Here is a 25,751-nt window from a genome sequence, read left to right as displayed (position 1 = left end):
GGGCAGATGCCTCTGCGGCACCTCAGAAGTAGGGGACACGAAAGTCTCGCTATGACTGGCAGGAGTGATGCTTCTGCGGCACCTCAGAAATAGGAGACATGAAAGGGTCTGCCTCGTAGCTGAGGTAGGAGCGGCATAGGAGCCACCAACCTAGGGTCGCCTCCGGCTTGGTAGACAAGTGGTGCCACCCTGTTGCAGGACGGGGTGAACACCACACTGAGTGAGGACTGTCTATGCTGTGAGATGGCGGCATGGGGTACCCCCTGCAGGGTACCTGTTAGTTAGTCCCTTGCAGTCATTCAAGCGGCATAGGCAGGTGAGTGTTGGGGCACATGTGGTGCCAGTGTATTTTGTGCAAATGTGTTGCATGGGGAGTGTCGAAGAGTTGAGACGCATACGTGCACTTGTGTACGTCATGGAGGGGGCGCAATGCCCAATAGTCATCCCCCGAAGTATTGCTCAATTGAGGGCCGGGGGAATGACTGGAGAGAAAGGAGTTGGTTTTAGTGGGTCGGGAGTGGTGATCCCATCCCCACACTACCTGGGTTCGCCTCCCCAGGTGTCTGTTTGCAGATTTCCATTACCTTCGATAAAAAAAAAAGATGGCTAGCGCGTCAGTCGAATAGCGCTAGGCTTGGTGGAGGGTTAAATTCTCGTCTTATGCCAATTTTTTTTGTGAGCAAATAAGGTTGGCGAAGTATATCTTTTTTATCGATTTGAGGCGAACTAGCTAGGGCTAAAAACCTCATTAATAAAGATTATAATAATAATAATTGTATATCGTGGCCAGAGACCTAATGCAATTTCTTGCTCTATTGACTTAATTCAATATGTGCATGGGCTTCAGCTTAATGCAATCTGTGCATGGAATTTATGCAAGATTGTCATAAAATCATGCGGTGAACGGTGAAGGTTTTATCATCATCGGTTCCAGATGTTCCTTTAAGTGAATCCCTTGTATCGAAATAGAGAGTAATCGAAAATGGATGTCGGGTCCACTACCCTAGTACATACAACAAAATTACGAACGCCTACTCTATAAGACCAAATAACCATAGTTTCATCTCAAAAGCCAATTCCTGCGCTTAAAAAGGAGAAATAAAATATTACGAACAAATGGTAAAAAAGCTCAAAAACTTGGCCTAAAATATGAGAGCGCCCGTAATTTTAGTGAAGGTCTCACTAGTCATATTGAGGATCAGGTCACGCGGAGGTTTGAAGACATTTTCAATCATAAAAATGTGTTTGTCCCTTTGTTAGGATTGGAACTAATTTGGATGAAGTCAAATCTATTTATCTCAGATCTAAAATTAAAAGATTTGAAAGCCCCGAATGACGATGGTATCCAGTTTTTTTGTGCTCGGCAATGGTGGCTGTGTGAGTTCCTAAGAGTACCTTTTTGACATTCGAGAGGTAGATTATATTTACATGTTTTAATCAATGTAGGCATTGGTTCATTAAAAAACGTTGGCACTCATTAGGTTCCTTCAAACGTCCTAGTTTCATCTGAGATCTCGGCGAAAAAAATTAAGTGTGTAGTTTTCTCTACTCTCTATAATAAGGGCTCAGAATTACTTTGTAAAACAATTTTTCTTTTCTAAAGAGTATAGCGTTAGCCGAAAATGCATCTTTTCTCAAAAATCTTGCAATAGGGTGATAAAACGAATAAAAATTGTGAAAGCTGTGGAATTTTTATTTTTGATTTTTTTACGAATTAACTTTCTGAAGACTTTTGTGGCTTTTCAAGACGCATGTTTTGCTATGAAAACATCGTTAGTATCAGTCTGTATCAGTTGTCGAGTTATATCAATTTATTAAAAAAATGTTACATTAGTTTTTTTTATCATTATTAAGGAGAATTTCAGCCCTAGGGTGGCTCGTCTCCGGATGACATTAGTGAAATTTATAAAACTTGAGATAGTTGCTCTTTCAAATGCCGTGTACACATTTTTTTTGGTTTGCCCCAATCGGAGAAATTGGACAAAAAAAAACGTCACCCGAAAACGACTTTTCCAAAAAATCGAAAACAAAAAAGTAGATCAAAAATACTGTTTTTGAGGGACACCCTAACCCAAGTAGGTAAAATTGCTCTGAATTAGCCAACTTAAAAGATCAGAAAAAGTTTTTTAAGCAAAATTTGTTGGAATAAGCTGCGCTACAAGTTTGTAAAACATAACATTTCAATACTCCGTATAATAAAAAATGTTTTTAATTTGTATATAATGGGCCACCTTATTTTTTGATAGCACCATAATGATGGCATTACTATCCCGAACAAATTTGTAGAACAACATTTTTTTATAGAAAATATAATTTTGGCATAAAATGCATCTTTCCGCGTAAATCTACATCCTGGGCCATAGTGCATTGGGTGAAGGGGGAGGTGTGTGGGTGGTGTAGAGTGTGAGATTATACATGAGTATGTTAAGCATAATAACATAAGACATAAAGACATAATGTATGTTAGGCATAATTTAGATTCTCCATTCCTTAGTTCATCCAAGGTTCTTTGGGATTGTACAGCAAATCCTCGAAAAAAACATTTTCCTGGAAGTAACAAATCCCCGAAAATGATTTTTAATCGAAAATGATATGTATGACGGTCATTTGGCATGATTACAGCGTCAAAAGAAATGTTTTTTTTAGATGTAGGTATGTGAACGGAATAAGGCAACGGTTAGTGTGATTCCTTCTTAAGAAATAGGCGCTTGCCCAAAATAAGTCGATGGTTGTTGTAGATCAGGACTAATCAAATCAGGTCTAAATCAAATAAACTGTACCGCACTAAAGCGCATACGGTGACATTGTACAGAATCGGAATTAACTAGGAAATTACTCAACAAAATGTGTTTTATAAACCAATTTCTTCCATCAAGTTCATATCACATTTAGCCATCCGAATGTTTACTTCTACTAAATACAGAGGAAGTGCGTGCAAAACCAGTCAACCGAACATTTGCTGCGGTAAGGTCAGCCTCTGGTTGTGGCGAGGTGAAGTTCAATGTTTTGAACTTTGTGGCACATCGGCTCCGAGAGCTGCGTCGACCATCGCTCGAACGAACTTTACCGTCACACATGGCAGAAGGCTTACTTGACCGATCGGCCTACCAGATTTATTGTTGACTGTGGCGGCATCTAGAACTGCGAATGGACCGAGCGATGCATATACAAGCAGTGTAGTTTAGGCACAGTTGAGTTGGTTTCTGGGTCTTCCCTGTTGGGCTTGTTGGACTAGTCGTGGCGAGCAAGAGAGTGCTCATCAAAGCGTGGCATCGTCTAGCTCTGCAAAGGGCTGTGTGATGTATTTCTGGTCTGGTTCTTTTCAAAGCCATCACGGCACCATCACGGACGTGCAGCTGGAAACACGAAGGTGGTGTATCCATTTGCAAGCCAGCCGGGTCATCATCGTCTTCGGTAAAGGTCACAGCAGCAGCAGCGATGGCGTGAGGCTGGTTCTGACAACGAATCTTCAAACACCTTGGTTAATTACTTTGCGCCAGAAGCGCGAAACTGGGCGTCACTCATTATAGAACGAAGGGTGCCAATGAGCCAGGGAGATGTTTAATTGCTTCGGTGCCAAGTGTGAGCTAAATAGCTATGCTCAGCTGAACCATGAAAGCGACTCATTCTGGCTGGGCTGACATCCAAGTTGGCGTTGACTTTAATTAATAACCATATATACGTCGCATGCTGCGACCTAATGAAATAAAACTTTCCGCGATGCTGTCCCAGACCCAGCGGCAACAGGAAGCGCATCTTCCACTCTCGCCTGTCAAATTCTGCCTTGGGGGGCGAAAACACAAACCTGCAATCAGTCACCAGTCGTGCGACCTGTTGTGAACAACAACACGATTCCATTGTTCATCCACCGTCGTCGAAACCGACGTCTACGATGATGATTATGTATTACGCGAATAAAAAACTTGTGTCACATGCTGACGTTGCTTGAACTTGCCGGAGGCTAATTGCATTTAGCTTCTAGGTTGGAAGGCGGCGATGCAAGCCAAGATCTTCCTGGCATCATCACCATCATCATAACATCACATGTTACAGGTCGCCTGCTACGATAAAACGCCGATGCGGTCGAATGTGTCACCCATGCGGCGGCAGCGATTACCAACCTACTGTGGTGGCAGTTAACGCTCCTCGTTCGCTTGCTCAATGCAAAAGGGGGAAATCACGCGATCATCATCCAGATTATGTCGGGCCCACGGTAGTTGGGTAGGTTGTTTTTTTTTATAGGTGATCTAATTGTATTTTACGACCGACTTGTTTGAGTCCATCAACAGGCACTCCATCATGAAAGTATGCTTTTTACATATACGTATGTGCACAGAAACGCAAGTGCACGACCAAAGCCTTGAAATTCAATTCGATGAACATTTAATTGAAAAATCCACTCTTCCCACGCTAACGCGAACGGATAGCCGAAATTGCATTTTGACAGGTTCAAGTCCGATAGTTGTTTTCCAAGAGGGGCTTATAACTGGTCAACGTTATTTTCAATATTAATTACTTACGTTTGAAATTTGAGTTTGCAGAATTACCTGGAAAGAGAAAGAAATGTGTAAGTACATTGTCAATTTTTTTATCTCTCCATAAAGTTTTGAGATTTCGACACCCCTAGTTTTCTGTCAGCTAATTTCAATACAAACCAAAAAGGGGAAATATAGTTGGAAATAAATTATATTATCATCGGAAACAACCCAACGCGCAAAAACTACAAACAAGTATTGAAGGCATCAGGTGAATATCGCGTGCCACAATAGGCGTAGAATTGATTTTCCTGGCCTTCTCATGACTCTCATTGAAATTTTATTAAAACAGAGGAATAAATACCTAAAAAATCTATAAAGTTCAGACAAGGGTTTGTTTTGCTTTCCCTTTTATTTATTTGTCGATCAAACCTATCAAGGTGTCCACCTAAACCTAAAAACTGGGTTCAAATTAACAGTTTTTTTTCTTTCTCGACTGCGAAACAAAATCGAAATTTCAATCTAAGGGCAGGCTTCAGCAAAACGAAAAGCAATAACAGTGAGCCTTGGCCTACTGGATTGTAACGCTTCCGATAGCCTCCGCTTTTGCCCCTATCAAATTTTCCCATTCAGGCACATTCAGAGTGTAACAACCTGCTTGTGTCAAGTGCAGTGCAAAAAATGCTTTTCTTCTGAAGGGAAAGGCACGGCAATCTAACGATAAACGATTTCTAATAGCATTTAAATTATATGCACAACATACCTAGAAGAAAAAAAAGCACCATTTTAAGCGATCTCTACAGAGAGCGATTAGTCAGACGTATACCAATTTTGATTGGAAAGGATCTTTCTCTCATTATTTCCACTAACCTAACAGAGCAAAAAAAGCCCCAAAGCGTTGCGCTTCGAACGGCTTTGCCTTTGCATATGAATGCATAAGGTTTTCCACCTCATGTCATCACCATGTGCCCGATCTTAGCAGGCTTTTCTGGTTGGAAACTCATGGCACTCTAGATAATGCCACATCACATCCCGGTGCATATGCTCTTATTTGATGACTGTGTCGCCGCGGAGCTTAGTGTTGCAGATGGGAAAAGTACAAGCGAAAATCGCTATTTGAATACCCACCGACATAACACGGGCGGCCTCAGGGAATGATTAATTTACTTTCTTCGCTGAATGGGGGGGAGCTTCACGGCCCGGCAATTGCAACCGCGCCGAGCTGGCAGATGATGACAAGCCGAAGTGTATAAAAGCTGCTCACGCAAAATGATTGACTTTGAAACGGTCCGACGCGCGATGAGTGGCCCAGTTGAAATCGTGTGTTGTCAAGGTTGAAGAAAAGTGAAATGCCTTTGTCTTTTCGCTAATGCTCAGCGCTTTGTTTCGAATGATGTGATTGTTTGATCGTAGAAGGGTGTGTTGACCATACACTCGGAGTGTCGGTAATCAATGACTATGAAATACTTATTGTTCGACTGTTTGTTTGTTTGTTTATTAATTTTAGACTCTTGAATCGATTCATAGTTTATATGAACTATAACTGATTTGTAAGCATTGAAATACAAGTTTAAAACAGTAAGCTCTGTGTTTCATTTTTCCATTGTTGGGGGCCGTTCAGAAATCAGGTGGTCAAATTGAGGTCATTTGTCATCGCAAGATCCCCGAAGGTTCAAGGATTTTCAAAGATATATCATTTTGAAATGCTTCTCAACTGAAGATTGACATCGTGTTTAAAAGAAATGTCGTTTTCTGTTACAGTCCAATCTTGAATTCCGTTCACTGCAGTGGCGCTGGGAGTGTGTGGGACAAATACGACATGCCCTACGCATGAATTTTCCTGGGTGGAACAGTCAAAGCATTGTCCTACCCATGATTATTGGTAGAACATATGAAGTCATTCAAATCTGTGTATTATTAAAAGGTGATTTCCAATTCAGGCCGACCATCAAAATGTGGACTTCTTGTCTGAAAGTTTTTCTACAACTTTGCCTAACAAATCGTTGTTTAAATTTCACTAATAACGGAGTTAAAGTGCTAGTTGCAGTAACTTATACTAAATGATAACAAAATATCATTCTGTTTTAGTTACTGCAACTGGCGCTATAAGTCCGTCATAGGTTGAAATCAAACAAAGAACTATTAGGCTGAGTTTGAGACAAGCCTTCGGACTAGAAGTTCACTATACGTATTGGAATTCAGCATCCGGAATGATTTATGGACAATCTTCTAAATGATCCAAAGTAAAAAAAAAAATGTATAAATCAGCAAATTAAAACTTTTGAAAATTTTGATAAATGAAGTGTGGTTTAAATGAATTATTCCAATTATAAACAATCCATTCTTGTCAATGTGCAACCCGTTAACCCACATAAATATATGACGTAGAACCCATCACAAAAACTCCAATGAAATTCCAAATGAACTCGTGGCAAGTAGGGATAAATCGATCCAAGTAAATACGAGTAAGTACTCGATACTTTTGAATCAATACCAAATATTTTTTGATTCGATACTTTGATATCCGATACCAAGTAAGTATCGAATTGAAGTACTTGAATCATTCGAGTACCCAATTTAAAGTCTTTTAAATCTAACAAACCTAAATAGAAACAAACGTATTTTTTTGACGTAGAACTACGTCTGTCTTTTCTATATTGGGGTACACTTTAAAATTGCAAAAAATCGAAAAACGTCACGAAAATATGATAGACTTTGATCGTTAATATCTCAGCCATTTCTCGATGGATTTTCAATTTTCTTGGACCATTCGATCAAGGAAGAGTAAACGCTTCATTCCCGATGTACACTGAAGTCGTTTTTTACGCGGTTGTTTTTTACACGAATCGCTTTTTATGCGATTTTTCTTCACTCGAATTTCGGGATTTCTGCGGTTTATTTAGACATACTTTGGAATTTACGCGGGGTTTAACTTTGTTTTAATTCACGTGGCCCATATCATCCGCATAAAAAATGACTCCAGTGTATTAGAATATATACGAATGATAATATTTAGTACTGAAACTTGATAACAGTTTAGGAATTGGTTTCGGTGAATCAGTCAATCTCATAAGTGCATTGCAAGCTTCTTCTTCCATAGCACTACATTCCAACTGGAACTTGGCCTGCTTTTCAACTAATCTATTAGTGTTTCTTAAGTTATTGATTAAAAGCTTTCCTTGCCCTTTCCTTGCATTAGTATGTATCTTGTGTGGTAAATACAACGGATACACTATATGCCCAGGGTGTGAGAATGTTTCCCACCCGAAACATCTTAGATCGGATCGAGAATCGATCTCGCCATCTCCGGATTCTGCGCCTTTGTTCTCAAGGCTAACTGGGAACCTCAAGCCGGCATAGACGTCAAATTAATGCAACTTACAGGACTTTTAACTCGTTTCTGCTAACTTACACGCGCGTTTTCTCTGTAAAGCATGGGGTCGTTTGACGACAGCTGCTCGCTTACGTCTATTGATGCCAGTAGAGAGGCTCGAAATCTTTTTCGCTGCTGCAGTAAATGCGTTCTGGTAATCTTTCTTCGGCTCTTGGTGTCTGCTGGAGTAAATGCAAAGTCCGAATCCTCACGTGAAGGAATGATAATTGTTATCAATAAACTCTCAAACAGTCAAGCAGTGGCCAAGGCTGCGCAGCGGTACACTATCAGCCAGATTTTTGGAATTATCATTAGATAACTTCGCAGGTGTGAAAAGTAGGCGAGTTGTTATTGGCGATAACTTTTCAAATCTTGCAACACAAAATTATTATTTTAATGTAAACCAAACTAATCTAATACCAATTTAATGTAAACAATGAAGCTCAATCGAATGTTTGGCATTGTGTTTTGGTGTTATGTAGGGAAAAAAGTTCAAAAGTAGCATTCACCAATAATGCTTCGAATCAAGATACAATTATCGAACGATTCTTACTCTCTAGCGAGTTTTTATTAATTGATAATTTGGATATGTGATCGCTTGAGAGTGTTATTCATCCTCGTTTATTTGAAAAAAATATTTTTATCATCCTTTTGAAATGTTAGTCTAAAATCTCACTCAATCTCAGGAGAGCAGGATAAACAGCGAACACAGATTCACCCTGGGCTTGAAACACGCTTGCTTTGGTCTCATCGAACAGAAAAGTCGAAAACCTGTACATTACATTCAGCTACGTAGTTCAACGTCACCTTTGCGTACAACCCGATTGGGCTGCACCTTTGAGTTTTTTTCTAAATAAATAGCATAGCATATATCATATTGTACTAATCGTGGGTGGCTATACAATGCTCAATTCAAGCTCCATCCGGAATAAGGGCGAATGTTGCAAGAGAAGACTCTTCCCGTTAACCCCCCCCCTTAAACAAAAGTGACAAGCAGCAGATCTCTCTATGGTTTATCACTTCAGAACGAAAGAAAACAATGCGAACTTGCATTCTGAGGTGATAAACTGCAAAGAAACTCCCTGCCTGTCACTTTCATTCAAATGAGGGGAAGTCGACGAAGAGAACCCTCTCCCGCGACACCCGCCCCCTACCAGACAGAGCTTGAATTGCGCAATCTACTGTATATTGTCGCAAATTGGTACTTGGGATTAGTACCTTTTCCTATACAGTAGCAGTTGTACACCTGGCCACGTCCTTACAATCACGGAAGGAAGGGAAGGAATGTTAGTTCAACATCTACTAGTGAAGATGCAGGGAACCCATACTACCTTCATAGATGTCTCGGGAAGGAAAATTTGTGTTAGTGGGAAAGGTGAATAATAGGGAGCTCTATTCGACAATATAGAGCGTTTGTCAATAACAGTATATGCTGTAAAAATAATAAAATATATTCATCAATTTACTTACGAACCGTCCTAAGGGAAAAACAAAACAAAACACAAAATTTCGGCAAATCGCGCGATCGTTCTGCCGTCCGAAACAAGAGCCAACACGCACTGAACTCATTCTATTTTTTTTCTAAATAAATTGTCTTAAATTTTGTATTTAATTCGAATAGGAAATATCAAATAATATCAAATATCAAATCAAAAATATCAAATAATAAATTGCCACTCAACATTTATGAGCCTATTGTGGTATATTATTGGTCAAAATCACAGAAGTGATCTAAGCTTCATTTTATAGATTTCTCAGTACAAATTTACTTAAAACTGAGGATCATAAATGTGCCCTATCCTCAATCCTGAATTGACCAGATGTCTCGTATTAAAAGGGACAGGCCCGAATTCAGTCTACGTTTTCCGCACACATATACGTACGAGAAAAACAAAAAAATAATTTAAAGAATGAGTTTGAATTTTAATTTCATGTTTGATTTTGGATATTCGATTTGGAATTATTATCGGCCGGAGTTCTGTCATATCGCAAATCGGATATTGATTATTACTCAACCCCATAACTGAGGATATCCTGCAACAAACAGTATGTTTGAATTGATATGAAATGAATTTCGTTTTCCTTCTACGAAAAAAAAATCATAAGTCAGTCGAAAAACCACTTGATGCGGTGTGGCAGAGCCCCGGCCAATTTTAAAACTAGGCTGGAGAAATGATTCGGAAATTGTATATGCTAAGTCAATCCAGAGTGCTGATTTTAAAATGTAGGTAGTGTACACACTTAACTCATTTCACCGTATTCGGTAAATTTTACCGAAATCTCAACAGCTGAACTGTTCGGTAATCTATTTTACAGATTTTTTGTAATTTTTTCCATTGCTCAACTGTCAAAATCACCGAAAATCAGTTAAATTGTTTACCGAACAGTTCTGTTGTTGAGATTTCGGTAAAATTTACCGAATTCGGCGATTTATTTAAGTGTGTATGACTCCAATCTTAGCCTATCTGCTGCGACTGCTTCTTTTAGCATATTGCTGAGAATGAGCATATTTATCGTTGTAAATGTTCATACATTGAAGCGCTAACAGAAATTATGCCACCAAACAACTGTAAGGCCGTCTTCAGTGTTTCGTATTTGTCTCGATTTCGAGCGGTGGAATTAAATGGAATAGTACAAAACTCGCCTTACGACAAGAACAATTATTGTACACAATCTTTGATTTAAGCCATCAAAAGACTCTGGCGAAACGGACCTTTTTTCGGATAATTTTTCCAATCTTAGCTCTGGTGGTGGATACTTTTCCAGCCCATGAAAATTTGTTGCATTATTTACTATACATCGTTTGTAAAATCAGTAGGCTAGATGTACCAGTTGTGGCTATAGCACCAGTTGTCGCACTAGTGCTTTAGATGCCAAATGACCAATCAAATCACCGCAAACCAAGTTCATATCGATAAATCATATTCATATGATACGATAAAACCTTTGATCTCCTCCAAAACAAGGAAAGCATAATTGTAAAAATTGATTTTGCGTAATTTCTGACGTCCTTTGCACCAGTTGTCGCACTAGTGGTCCCTATTTGGCCAGTCCCATAAGAAAACAATGGGATTTGCCAAATAAGGAACCAAAATTAAGAATAGTGCCACAACTGGTGCATGCGTTCCTATTATGGATTAATCAATTTTGAGGAAAATAACAAATTTTATTGTGGTTTTCACAGCTGCTCTAAGGAGCAGAAAGTAAAACCTTTCGCTCGATACATAAAGTACACCCACATGCCTTTTACTTATTTTTGAAAAAATAGTTGTTCTTATGTATGGCGACAATTGGTACACCGACCCTAGTACTTCAAACGAATATCATAAGCGGTAATTTGGCAACAAGGGCCCCTTATATTGTCCCAAGAAAATGTTGGCTCATCGTGTTACTATTTTGAAACTAAAATTGTGAATTTAATATGAATGCTAAAATATGTAGTATGATTGTTATTCGTTCATCATGTACGAAAACAGGTAAAGTCCATTAAGAAAACTACTTTAAGGGGAAGATAAAAAAACTCTTGCAGAGCCTACCCGTTTAAGTATTTGCGAAAAAAAAAGCAATTAAAAGTGATTTCCACGCAAGTTTATTGCTTTGAAGGGGGAGGGGTCATTTGGCCGAATGCCACTAGGCCGAACAAGCCATTAGGCTGAACGTCATTTGGCCGAAAGGGTCGTTTGGCGTTTGGCCGAATGGTTCATTTGGTTTCAAATGGTTTCATGTGGTTCATTAGGCCGAAAGGATCATTTGGCCGAAAGGGTCGTTTGGCCGAAAGGGTCGTTTGGCTGAAAGGGCCGTTTGGCCGAAAGGGTCGTGTGGCCAAAAGATTCGGTTGGCCGTAAGGGTCATTTGGCCGAAAGAGTCATTTGACCGAAAGGGTCATTAGTGAGACGTCTCACTACTCACTTCGCGCTCTTAACTTTCCCAGTGAGAAGTGAGAAATGAGAAAAGTGGTGTGAGACGTCTCAGTTCGCAATCCTCATTTATCGCTTCTCACTTTTGACAGCGAGAAGTGAAAAATGAGTGGACTGCGAGAAGTAAGAAATGAGGAGTGAGAAGTAAGACGTCTCACTTCTCACTCCTCATTTCTTACTCTCAATTTCTCACTCCTCATTTCTCACTTCTCGCTTTCAAAAGTGAGAAGCGCGAAGTGAGTAGTGAGACGCCTCACTACTCACTTCGCACTATTCACTTTTCATAGTGAGAAATGAGGAAAGAGAAGTGAGACGTCTCAGTTCTCACTCATCATTTATCACTTCTCGCTGTCATAAGTGAGACGTCTCACTACTCACTTTTCACAGCGAGAATAAACTATTCAGCTAACTGACCTATTCGGCCAAATATTCTATTCAGCCAAATGACCCTTTCGTCTAAACGATCCTTTCGGCCAAACGACCCCACAGTGGTGCGTTTGGCTAAAATCGTGAACTTTTTATTTTACCACTTCAGGGTGTTATTTTTTGGCATCGGTGTCTTTGGGAATAAATTTTAGAAAAATATTGCGCATCGAATGACGAAAAGTTGTAGTTCCAATTTTTGCCACAGGTGGCGCTGCAAAATGTAACTTCTTTAATAAACGATTTTTAAATATGGTGTCTTTGGCAAAGTTGTAGTGTAATTTATTATGAATTTTATTGCTGAAGACACCGAGTGTCCATCTATCATCGTTTTTGAAATACAGTATTTAAAGATATTTTCGAAACTAACAGTTTCAGGTCAATACAATGTTCTACAAAAATGTATATATAATCAAAATAGACCACTTTCTGGAAGAAACCAGGGATGTTTTTTGCAAACATGACTTGTTATCGGCGATTTAGGGTCGAAAATAGTGATATTTGAAGACTTCATATATGCAACAGAGGGCAAATTAGGGCAAGGAAATCCCCACAGGATTTAAAATATCTGGTCTGTAGTTTCATATGCATATAATTATGTCTGTCTCCACGTGTATCCAAACAAGTATTTCTAAATTTCATAAATCCACTTTTCAACTGATATTTATATAATAATTGAGATTTCACCACACTGCATACCACGCTGTTGAATGTTAATGTTAAAAGAAGTGCAGCGTGAAGCTATTTTTTGTTCTCTTCATCCAATCATTTCACACAATGCAATTCTGACGTCATACGCTAGTAGGGATGTTGTAAAATCCCGAATAATCGATTAGTAACTAATCGATTACTCTTTATTGAATCGATGCATCGCTGGGTAATAATCGATTTAAAATTAATCGATTATCACAACGATGAATCGATTAATCGAAGTAATCGAATGATTTGCGACATCTCTATAACGCTAAGCGAGAGAATGAATGGGTTGACATCTTGACATTATACACTTAACAATGAATACCAAGCAGTAGCTGGTTTTCTACCCACCAACTGCCAGCATTCAGGCGCTATCATATACATACATTTCAATTAATCGATTAATCGTTGAGATAATCGAATTATTTTGAATCGATTACTTACCAACGGTTAATCGATTCAATAATCGAAAAGAATTGAGAATAATTGATGAGTTACTAATAGATTAATCGGGAATTAACGACATCTCTAAGAAGTCGCAAATTAATCGATTAATCGATTCATCGTTGTGATAATCGATTAATTTTAAATCGATTACTACCCAACGATGGATCGATTCAATAATCGACAAGAATAAAGAGTAATCGATTAGTTACTAATCGATTATTCGGGATTTTACGACATCTCTAGGAGCGTATGACGTCAGATTTGCATTTTGTGAAATGATTGGATGAAGAGAACAGAAAACCAGCTTCACGCTGCACTTCTTTTGACATTAACATTCAACAGCGTGGTATGCAGTGTGGTGAAATCTCAATTATTATATAAATATCAGTTGAAAATGTCGATTTATGAAATTTAGAAATACTTGTTTGGATACACGTGGAGACAGACATAATTATATGCATATGAAACTACAGACCAGATATTTTAAATCCTGTGGGGATTTCCTTGCCCCAATTTGCCCCTCTGTTGCATATGAAGTCTTCAAATATCACTATTTTCGACCCTAAATCGCCGATAACAAGTCATGTTTGCAAAAAACATCCCTGGTTTCTTCCAGAAAGTGGTCTATTTTGATTATATATACATTTTTGTAGAACATTGTATTGACCTGAAACTGTTAGTTTCGAAAATATCTTTAAATACTGTTTTTAGGTCTGTCCATAAAAACGCCCGTATTTCAAAAAACGATGATAGATGGACACCTCGGTGTCTTCAGCAATAAAATTCATAATAAATTACACTACAACTTTGCCAAAGACACCATATTTAAAAAGCGTTTATTAAAGAAGTTACATTTTGCAGCGCCACCTGTGGCAAAAATTTGAACTACAACTTTTCGTCATTCGATGCGCAATATTTTTCTAAAATTTATTCCCAAAGACACCAATGTCGAAAAATAACACCCTGAAGTGGTAAAATAAAAAGTTCACGATTTTAGCCAAACGCACCACTGTGGACCCTTTCGGCCAAACGACCCATTCGGCCAAACAACCCATTCGGCCAAATGACCCTTTCGGCCAAACGACCGTTTCTGCCAAATGACCCATTCGGCCAAATGACTTTCGGCCAAATGGTATAATCGGCCAAACAACTTCCAGCCTAGTGGCATTCGGCCAAATGGCTTTCGGTCGAATGGGTTTCGGCCAAATGACCCTTCCCCGCTTTGAAGAAAAGTAAGACTATAGCGTAATCTAACTAAAAAATGCTTGATTAAAGAAGCATTAAAAAATATCCTTCTAAAAATGATGTATTGCTCAATTATTTATCAATTTCGATTTGGAGATTAGGTCTTTGTAGCAGCTCGTGAGCATTTACCGATAATCAGAATCAGTGGATCTCAAACTGCATCTACTCAAGCAGTTTTCGCGGAAGTTCATTCGCTTGCTACAAACTACACACGTGGCAAATATTAAGCTCCATGTCTTGCCTGGAGTAACCGTCGATTTCCAGCGCGGAGAATTGACATCTGTCCCTGGAAGGAGATAGTGTTTGATCCAACGTTTCACGAGTCTGCAGCTGTGGGGCTGATCATGAGAGCTCATCTGGAGCTGATGATTGCAGAGCATTCAAATGAAGCTGGAAGATTCTGGTCCAAAATAGCAAAATATTGTTGTAGTACTGGATAGTCTCTGGAGGGATTTCAGATGCGTACGCTGTTTTATCACAACTTCTGTCGACGTGTGTTGCAAGTAATATTGATGAAAAACTACAGTGGTGGAAATAATCGCTCACGAGTAAGAAACGAGTGTAATTTGGCACACCAAAAACGCCACATACGCGTGAACCTACGTCTGATTTTTTGCTGGTGCTTGCTTTGTTCGCGAGTATGGCCACCACTGAAGAACTAGCACGATTCTTTGACAATTCTGGAATCGTGTCGCATCACCAGCACATTGTCACGACGACGAGAGACTCTACCAGCAGATACGTTGTTCAACTTCCCAAAACACAATTTCTCGTTGCTCGCAAGGGAGATACTCAGGCCATCGCTACTCGTCGCTTCATTGCGCTGGAGCGCAGATTGGGGTACAATCCAGTTGTGAAGCAAATTTATTCAGATTTCATCAAAGAATATCTCCGTATGCAATATATCGCAGACACGTTTGGAGTTTCATTAAATGAAGCTCTTGTGGTGGGTCCTGCTGTTAAAAAGAACCATAACATTACGTTTTCGCAAAGCTCTTATATCCATTCAACCAGGTCATTCCTATTCTTGTTCCAGCCACGGTAAGGGAAAACAAACTTTGGCTCCTGATCCTAGCTTAGTTTTCCAGAGGATCTTGCCGCGTTACGCAGGGATGGAGATTTTAAGCCCACGTACTACATAAAGCAGCTATGCCCACATGTTGCTAACGGCTTCGGAATGATCGAAGGCTTCCGAGCTACTTATGGCTTACCAGCCGAACGCAACGGTTTAATACTGCTGTGCCTGGTAGCAAATATTATATATTAACAATATAGTCCACTCTTGCATAAAACAGGCGAACAGGCGATTGAAGCGCTACAACGGATGGCGGTCGAACCATTTGGCAGTAGTCGTCGCAGTTAAAGCGTCGACGCGCGTCAATACTTTGTAGTCACTCAACGCTGCGCAAACTGAAACGCGTCAATTCGATTATCATTATACATTTGACACTTACTACATGTTTGAAACCTCATTTACTCCCATGACAATTTGAAAATTGTTTAACCCAGTAAAAGTTCAAAATTTTCGCCATTTTTTTCAGCGAAAATCTCCCAGGGTAGACTATTTCACCAGTAAGGGTGAGTCACAAATTTGCCAAATCAAAGTGGACAAACGGAACATAAAATCATTAATCATGGACAGAGAAGAACCAGTCCAGGGCTGAAATTCTCTTGAATAAAGAAAAAAAATCATGGACTTGAAGTTAATTACAAAAATAAAATTCTTTTTTAATATTTATTTGAAGAGACTCATGTTGTAGAGAGGAAAAATGTTAATATTGCGTTCGAAGCAACATACATTGGACCTCCCAACTGGTGCAAGAAGGCCGGAAGTCGATTTAGCAAAGATTTAGAAATTTGCTTTGGCACGATAGTCTGGTGATAAAGTTGTATTGTCGGAACCCGGGGAAGTCGCTGATTAACGATTCGCCAGACAAACTCCTAAAAAAACGGAAGCAACCTTTTCTCAAGTATTCTGAAATTATAATTTAAAATTAATATGGATGCATCGATATCGTCACCGGAAATGAAAAATCACAAGCAGCATTGGTGATATCCGTTTGTTATGCTATGACCTGTTGTGACATTTGATAGCCAATAGAAAAGCAATGATACCTTGATCGTTTTTATTAAAATGGTTCGACTTTTTCTCACCAGTTAGCGCGACTGTCAGGAAAAGCTGTTCACTAATGACTAGTATGGGAATTTCAAGAGTGGACTGTCTTGTACTTTACTTTCTTTGCTGGTAGTGAAGGCCGTCAATCTGGAGGCCGTTGGAGACCTCACAACACAATCCTTCATCTCAGCACAAAAAAGATTTGTTTCCCGGCGAAGTGAGCCGAAGATCATTATGCACAACAACACAATCAACTTCATTGGTGCTCGACGCGAGTTAGGGAAATAACCAAATATAATTAAAATTTCATGGAAGCTGCATGGGAGAACATCAATTTGAAATCCGGTCGAATCTTCTAACTTCGGTGGATTTTGGGAAGCCACTGTGAAGTCTACGACAGGTCATCTCAAGCGTACCCTAGGAAATACCGTATTCGTGTCCGACGAAAGAGCTACCCTGGTTGCCCAAATCAAAGCTTTCCTTAACTCGAGTGAAATAGTGGTACTTTCGAATTAGGTACTATCCTCTCCAAAACGATGTTAAATAGCAGTCACGAAATACCATAACCATGCCGTAGCCAACTGCGCGATTCAAAGAAATTCAAGAGTGACTTTGAAACTTGAATTACGCATATCATTCGATTCATCGTCGCATTGACCAACCCCATCAGTTTATCCGGAAATCCGTGTTCGTGTATTTGCTGCCATAGCTGGTGTAAGGTCTTTAGTTATGAGATTTGATTTTAAATTTTTATTTTGAAAAATAAAGGAAACATTATGGGCCCTCCTTAGCCGTGCGGTAAGACGCGCGGCTACAAAGCAAGACCATGCTGAGGGTGGCTGGGTTTGATTCCCGGTGCCGGTCTAGGCAATTTTAGGATTGGAAATTGTCTCGATTTCCTTGGGCATAAAAGTATCATCGTGCTAGCCTCATGATATACGAATGCAAAAATGGTAACCTGGCTTAGAAACCTCGCAGTTAATAACTGTGGAAGTGCTTAATGAACACTAAGCTGCGAGGCGGCTCTGTCCCAGTGTGGGGATGTAATGCCAATAAGAAGAAGAAGAAGAAGAAGAAAGGAAACATTATTTAATTTAATATTCAAGAAATTTTGAGTAGAATGGAAAATCGATAGGAATCAAGATTTAGTTACTAAAACATAATTATTTATAAATGGATCAAAAAGACAAAGGATAGATTTATTTTGACATTGACATTATTAACATTGAACCTCAAATTGTTATGTTTCTCATTTTGTGAAAATTTGTAGAAGCACAAAAATCTGAATCACCTGCATGTTAACAAAACTAATTAAAGAGGTTGATAATTGTTATGCATACATTAATATGGTTACGTACGGTTATGGTTATATTCATTTAAAGCCTAATATCATTCATATATTAATTAGCATTTTTCTGGGATTTGCGACCCCCCTTCTTGTTGTTTGATTTTTTTTTCATGCAAACGTTTTTTAATTTATATAGTGCGTAAGAAAATGTCAGACCCCCTCCTCTATAAGTGCTTATGTAATGCCATAATGTAGTGTGTACAGCCCCTTATATGATTTAATACTTTACAAACCGTCGTAGAATTTTTTTTTTTTCATATGCGGACAATATTTTTCGTTCAATCGTTTCTCATTTCTAACTTTGCTTAGATTAGTAAATAATTGTAATTGTAAATCTGATCAGTAAATATAATAAAAAAAAACACAAGCACTTAGTAGGAGTTGAAAAGTTCCACACTGAATGGTTATTTAAGGAAACCATTATTTTTCAAGTAAGCATGCTTTCTTGTTAGAGTCATGCTTTACATTAACTATGGAAGTATATATTTTTATATCTGTCCTATCATAAAACAAATTATTGACAAAAACTAAAAATTGTTGAACTTATATCCAACATCATTGATCTATCCATCACGCCTTCATGCAACTGTCGGATCACCACCGAGATGAATTTCAACATAGTTATTGTCGATTTCTGGTTATATAACTGGCCCATGACAGTGCTAAATACAGTTGATTTGTTTTTACCACGTTTACATATCTTCTAATTTTCGCCAATCTACAATATTTTTTCAAGTGATGATTAGAAGAATTAGAAAACATAGGTATTTTAAACGAAAAGACTCATGTTATTATGTGTGATACTGCTTCGCATCTTCTTATCTTTTAGGATTCAAGAACTCTGTCTTTCAATTTCAATCAATACATTCCTCGAAGGACTTCAAATGTTTTCACCTCTGAAGGCAGCAATTCATTTCTAATTATACCGTTGTGGGAAGGATCTTGCCTGTTCTGGACTTACAAAATGAAATTTGGTGAGAGAATTCCATTCTATATATTATCAATTTACATTAAAACTATATGAAACTATATAATTATATATAAAAAAAACCATCAGGGCACCCGATTGAAGCGATTTGGATAGGAAGAGTGGAATCGCCAACTTCCTGTTGTTAACATCTCGTGGATAAAGGGCGGGCTTTTCTCCCCATCTATTGGGTCAATCTGGGAAACGAGGGCTAGATTATATTATTGTATGTACGAACTTTCTTCTGGAAGGAGATTCTCTATTCATCCCGTGGATTCGCATAAGTGTTTCTGCTTATGGAACCACCCCACCCATTTTTGGCCCTTCATACAGGAGTTTGATGAAATGCAAACAATAATGTAATCATGATCAAATCGTTTGTCAGATATGGCCAGTGCTATCGGCAGGTGCCTTGCTACACTAGATGGTAGTATCATCATCATCATCATCATCATCAATATCATTCATATATTAATTCTAAGATTGATATTATTTGGGAACATAACTAACCTACCTGAACTCAGTAGTACTAAGCAGACAAAATGCAATCCATATATTTTCAACCGCTGATTTCCATGCCACAATTACGGCTGTTCCGAGGCATCACTTTAGTGAAATCGAAACAAACACCAAACTTGGACCGTGCTCGCTTGGATCGACCGGGCGAGGTAATCAAGGTCAAACGTTCAATCGTTTTCAAACTTCAAACCATAATTTCAGGGTAACCGCTGACTGCTGACGACTCCGTGGTAATCACCGGATTTTCCTCCCCCGCTCGTGTTCCAATACAGCAGCAGCAGTGCTAACAGCATTCCCAAAGCACACAAATTTCCTAACCCCAGTTTACAGTTTTACACTCCGAAACCGAAAGTTCAAAAGTCAATCATCGCGCATCGAGTCCAACCAAAGTGGACGAACAATCGAAGAAGGCTGTTTTGATGGAAATAATTCTAAGCTCGACAGTTCAGGTCGAAGCAGGCGAAAAGGTCTTATTCGGTGGGTAATAATTGCTGCTGGTCGGAACATGCACAAAAAGTGCAAAGAGCGCCACGATCAGGCGAACTACGTCGCGCGTCGTCGTGTCAGTTTACTTGCTTGGAGACGTCGACGCTCGAGCGTTGTTCCCCATAAGGGCATGAAAGTCCCATCGTTCAATTTCTTGTTAAGTCGGTAATGATAAATATTATCCTGCATGACTGCATGACTTCGAATTGGAATTTAAAAAAATATGCATTTTCAACAACCAAGAATCAGAAAATCAGCATTCTGACGCACTGACGAATTAATTTAATGTTCGTATGAGTTCGTCTTATTAGATGATTGAATATAATTGAACCAACAACAATTTTAACTGCACCAACTATAGGACAGAGATGCGTTTATAACAGCCCAGGCGTGGGAGGCTTTGCTCCTTAAACACCGAAGCGTGCCCCGTCCTTTGTTTTCGGCGGTTTGTTGTTTGTTGGCAGGCTTATAATTTAGAACACTTCATCTTGTTTTGCCGACTTGGGAGGTATTATGCTTTGAATTTGACAATGTTAAGCACGTTACGTAATGTGCTACGCCGCAACTTTATAAATACTTATGCCCCATAAAAATGACAACCACTTCCAATACGCTACGTCCACTCTCTCGGGAGGGCAACTTAAAAGCGCAACCATAAATAATAATTATTCATCTGCGGTAATTCTCCACGGCGGCGCACGGCACAGGAGATTAAATGTTGCTCAGCCAATCAGCTGTTTTTTATTCAGTTGTGCTGAGAATACGCTAAGAGTCATTATTTATTGGAATACGCCAAAGCCGTGTGATATGAATTTCACAGATAAACGGATTGCGCTCTGGGGCTGGCTGAATCATGACTGTGCTTCCAACAAACACGTTGCACATGTCTGTGGTCGCCATCGTCGGAGTCATCGCTTGTAGAACAGCTCGTAAAACATAAACGCTAATATGACTCGTACAGGAGGGTTTACTCGAATTGAATGCATTCGCAATAAAATGCACGACTTCGCTGGCACTTACAGTTGCTGTTGCATTTCGGTCGGGGTAGTAGGCCACGGGCAGCGTCAGGGCGGTTCTAAGCTGCGTTGCGGTTGTCATGGTACTGACTGAGTGCGACGCCGCCGCCGCCAGCTAGCTGCAATATCGCACCCCGGGCGGGACTCTCTTCGTATACAACAGGGGATATTAACTTGAAGCTTAATCGTATTCGTCTATTAGGAACGGGTTTCGAGTGGTACTTAGTAGGCGAGTGAGAGGAGCGCGTGTGTCGACTTAATACGGCCGACATGAGTTGGTCTCGAGATGATGATTAATGAGTTATTAATACATAAGTGATTCTTTTCGTTAAAACAAGGAATACAGCAGAAGCAGCAATACCACGTGTTGAATTGTTCGTTTGATTGAAAAGGGACCAGACAGGTCCTTTCCCTTACAAAATAATCTACAAAATAATTCTTTCTCTAACAAAGGCCATACTCCAAGTTTTTTTTTAAAGATCATGAACATATCTCATGAACACATTATACTATATGTACCACTTAGGGTATGTACCTAATTTAAAACAGGCTGACAGATCTTTGGCTACATGTGCAGACCTTAAGACCTTACTCCAAGGATTCCTTGGATGACGATGAACTTATCTCATGGCCGCTTCGTACTCTATGCAAAGGGCTTCTACTATCTTTAAAACTGGTCGTTAGAACAATGGTTATTCATGTACACCTAAAGGCCTTACTTCAGATAATGAATATATGCAATGAACGGATTTTATTCTATAAGGACATGTATCACATTTAAAACACGCCGATAGTTCTTTAATTATGCATGTGTAGACCTTACACCAGGGGTTTCTTGGATGACCATGAACGTATGTTCCCTAGCTCCCTGTTAACCTAGCTCTTGTTAATTCACCCGCTTTAACCTGTTACGCTTCTATTCGGTTTACGCTTCCCCACAACAAAAAGTTTGATATATAGTAGAACCACAGCTATAGTTTTTACCTGACCGTTTTTCCGTTTTTGTTTTGTTTTCGGAAGCAATACCTGTAAAGAAAAGAAAAATTGTTAAAATTTTTGACAATTATTTGTTACAAAACAAGAAATTGGAGCAGGAGTTGAATCCAAAAAAGTGTTACCGAATGGTAACACTTTCTGTATGGTGTTGGAATGCAGGGAAATAATTTGTCAAGTTAGTGTTTAACCGTCGTTTCAAAACGGGCGGGCGATGAACCAAAGCGGTGAATTTCGGCAAAGTGGGTGGCAAATGAATACGGTTACCAAAATATGAGCTCCAGAGGCTTCGATGAAGAAGTCAGAAAAAAGGGAGAAAGCGATCAGTCGAGGTACGATAGAGTGAGAACCTACCGCCAATTCGTATCTGTGAAGTTTTTGTGATTCATCGTAAAATTCGGTATTGGGAAATAAGTTCGGTGAATCAGCCCAAATAGACTGTTCGACAGTGCGACGTTCGTGAAAGAACTAGGTGGGAAGCTAGCTACGTGCGTGGGTGGTGATTGCGCCTGTTCGACGCCTCTCGCCAACTGTAGTCTGTATTATCACGAGAACGCCATCTTGCAATTCGGCGTCCTGTTCACGACAGCCATCCGCGTGCTTAAGTGCCCCTCCGGGGCGAATACCGCCAGGAATTATCATTGGGCTGGCCGACGTTTGATTATTGGTTTCCACGGTTGACAACTGTTGACCCCCGTTCTCCGGGACGACTTTAGTCCCGAACCCCAATATGCACCGTAGTGTACAAGCCGATCGTCCCCGAGTTTGGCAAGCCCTGCCGAGTGAGAACCACCGAGCCTGCTAATATCCTGCCCTGAGGTGCCGGGACTTCTACGTTTTCCCTGAAGGTACTTTTCTGCCCAAATCGACGGGCGGTACTGCGCCAATAACGCTATTTGCGTCCTGACAACGACAGCTATTGTTCGTCCCAGTTCCCACGCATCGTGCCAACGAACGCAGTGTTATCGGGTTCCGTCAACGGTTGGAAATTCCGGAATTTACCCCGGCCATAAGATCGTCCAGAAGCAACGCCTGGCGAACGCCGCCGGGTCATTCGACGACCATCCGGCCGCACGACGCGCCAGTGCCTAGCGTCATCCGCCATAGGGCCGCCGCTAACCGATCAAGCCGCTGTATCTCATCGCCGCCCATACCGCTGAATAAACCATAAAGGTAAAGTGTAAAGAATAAAGTTTTATATAGATTCCTCACCATTCGAAATCTCCCCTCGCTTACACGCCCTGGGACCCGAAAAAAAGAGGCCTTTCGAGCCCACCCCGGAAGTTGTCGTTGGTCAGACCAGCAACTTGGGGTATAGGCTAGTCCCCTTCCGGGACAAGAAGAAATTCCGGGTTCATAACGTTTTAAAAGAATAAAAAATCTCCTACTTATCATCATATGTAGCATACCGTGAGAGACTTTTTTTACCTAGCTGTCATGATAAATAACTGATTCGGTGGGTTATATCCAATGATGAAGCAGTAGGTTTCTAGAATAAGACCATGAGGTGATTCTTCCAATTTGACCTCTCTAGTCCCCGAGGAATTTGTACTAAAGAGGTACTGTACTGAGTTTCACAATCTGGCACCTAATTTTCTAGTTTCGTTCTGTGAAACATAAAATTCCTTGCAAATATGCGCTCTGATGATCCCAACTGTATTTGCTATCTTGTATGCGCCTTTTTTTTCGCAATTTTAACCCTTGAGCGGTCTTCGGAAAGCCCTCTAGAACATACTGAACATCCGATTTTTTCGTAGCAATGCATCTTGGCGAATTGTAAGTGCAATCAATAGTGCAAGTCATCTGTGACCCCCAAATGCTCCTCCGGAAGATCCAGAACATTCGTAAAAGTGGTTATTTCCAAAATTCATCCCAGAGCTTCGCGATTTTTTCGAAACCATTCATACCGGTGAATTGTGTATGTAATCAATAGTGAAAGTTATGATACCAAATGCTCCTAAAACGATGCTTCGGAAAATTCGGAACATCCGTAAACATGGCCAATTACAAATTCCATCCCAGAGATTGGCATTATTTCGACGAATAATGGATGTAATCAGTGAAAGTCATGCGTGACCCCCAGAAGCTCCCGAAACGTTCTTCGGAAAGTTCCGGAACATACGTAAAAGTGCCCAATTTCAAAAATGCATCCCAAAGCCTCAAGATTTTTTCATCTTTTGTGTCTCGAAATGACCAAAATAAGGAAATCAGGAAATCCGAAACATCCGTAAAATAGTTTAATCCTAAAAGTTCATTCTAGAGCTGCGCATTTTTGCTAGCATTCATAAGTGGAGTCAATAGTGAAAGTCTCTATGTGACCTACTAAAAGTTAATCACAATCGACAAATTACAAAATTACAAAACGGTTATCCGGGAAATTTGGTACATCCGTTCAAATTATTATTTCCAGAAGTTCATGCTCCACATTTTATTTCGAAACCATCCATAGCGGGAAAGTAATTGTGCAATCAATAGTGGGAATTTCCTCCGGAAGTTCGTCCAGGAGTTCCTCCGGTAATTCCTTCGGAAGTCCATCAAGTTATATCTCGGAAAGTTCCTAAAAGGATTCCTCTAGTTCCTAAAAGGATTCATCCGGAAGTTTCTCCGGGAATTTCTCTGGATGCTGCTCCGTGAATTCCTCCGGAAGTTCCTCCGCAAATTCCTCCAGAATTTCATCAAGTAATTCCTCGAGAAGTTTTTGGAAGCTCTTGCTCCGATAGCTCCTCTGAAAGTTCTCTAAGAGGTTCCCCCGAGAATTCCTCCAGAAAATTCCTCCGGGAGTTTCACCAAAAGTTTATTCGGGAATTCTTCCTTTTGGAATTTGCCACTTTTACGGATGTTCCGGATCTTCCGGAGTACCATTTCGGGTGCATTAGGGGGTCACAGATGACTTTCACTATTGATTGCATACATAATTCACCAGGATAAATGAATTCGAAAGAATGGCGATGCTCTGAGATAAACTTTTGGATTTGGCCATTTCTACGTATGTGCATGATCTTCTGGAGGACCGTTTCTTAAGCATTTTAATTGCATTGATGATTGCACCAACAATTTGTCAGGATGGATTGCTACGAAAAAAATCACGAAATTTTTGGAATTGCCCACTTATATTCCGGATCATCGGGAGGACCGTTTCTGAAGCTTCTGGAGGTCACAGAAGACTTTCGTTATTGATTGCATCCATAATTCACCAGGATAGATTATAACGAAAAAATCGCGAAGCTTTGGGATGAACTTTAGGAATTGGCCATTTTACTGATATTCCGGATCTTCCGAAGAATCGTTTCTGGCACATTTGGAGACTTTCACTATTGATTGCACCCACAATTCGCCAGAATTGATTATTACGAAAAAAAAAATCGCGAAGCTCTGGGATGCGCTTTTAGAATTGGTCACTTTTACGGATGCTCCGGATCTTCCAGAGGCCTTTCCGATGACCGTGTGTGCGTGTGTACAAAAAAATGTGAGACACACTATTTTGTACTTATCCAGGTTAGCAACAGGTTGCATTCGACGCGGAATCCTTCTTAATTTTTCGCTTTCGAAAATTGGCCCAATCGGCCATTGCGTTCCGGAGTTATGATCGAAGAAAAATCGATTTTTTTTTCCAAAAACTGTTGCAATGCATTCAAATGAACGCGAATAAATTTGAATTGATGGAAATGGCTGAATCTATCTCCCTTAAGTGCAATTTTGACCACTCGTATGTGCTTTTCTTGTCACTCTT

The sequence above is a fragment of the Armigeres subalbatus genome, chromosome 2 (genome assembly GCF_024139115.2).
Source record: "Armigeres subalbatus isolate Guangzhou_Male chromosome 2, GZ_Asu_2, whole genome shotgun sequence".
NCBI classification, from domain to species: domain Eukaryota; kingdom Metazoa; phylum Arthropoda; class Insecta; order Diptera; family Culicidae; genus Armigeres; species Armigeres subalbatus.
This window is presented reverse-complemented; position numbering follows the sequence as displayed.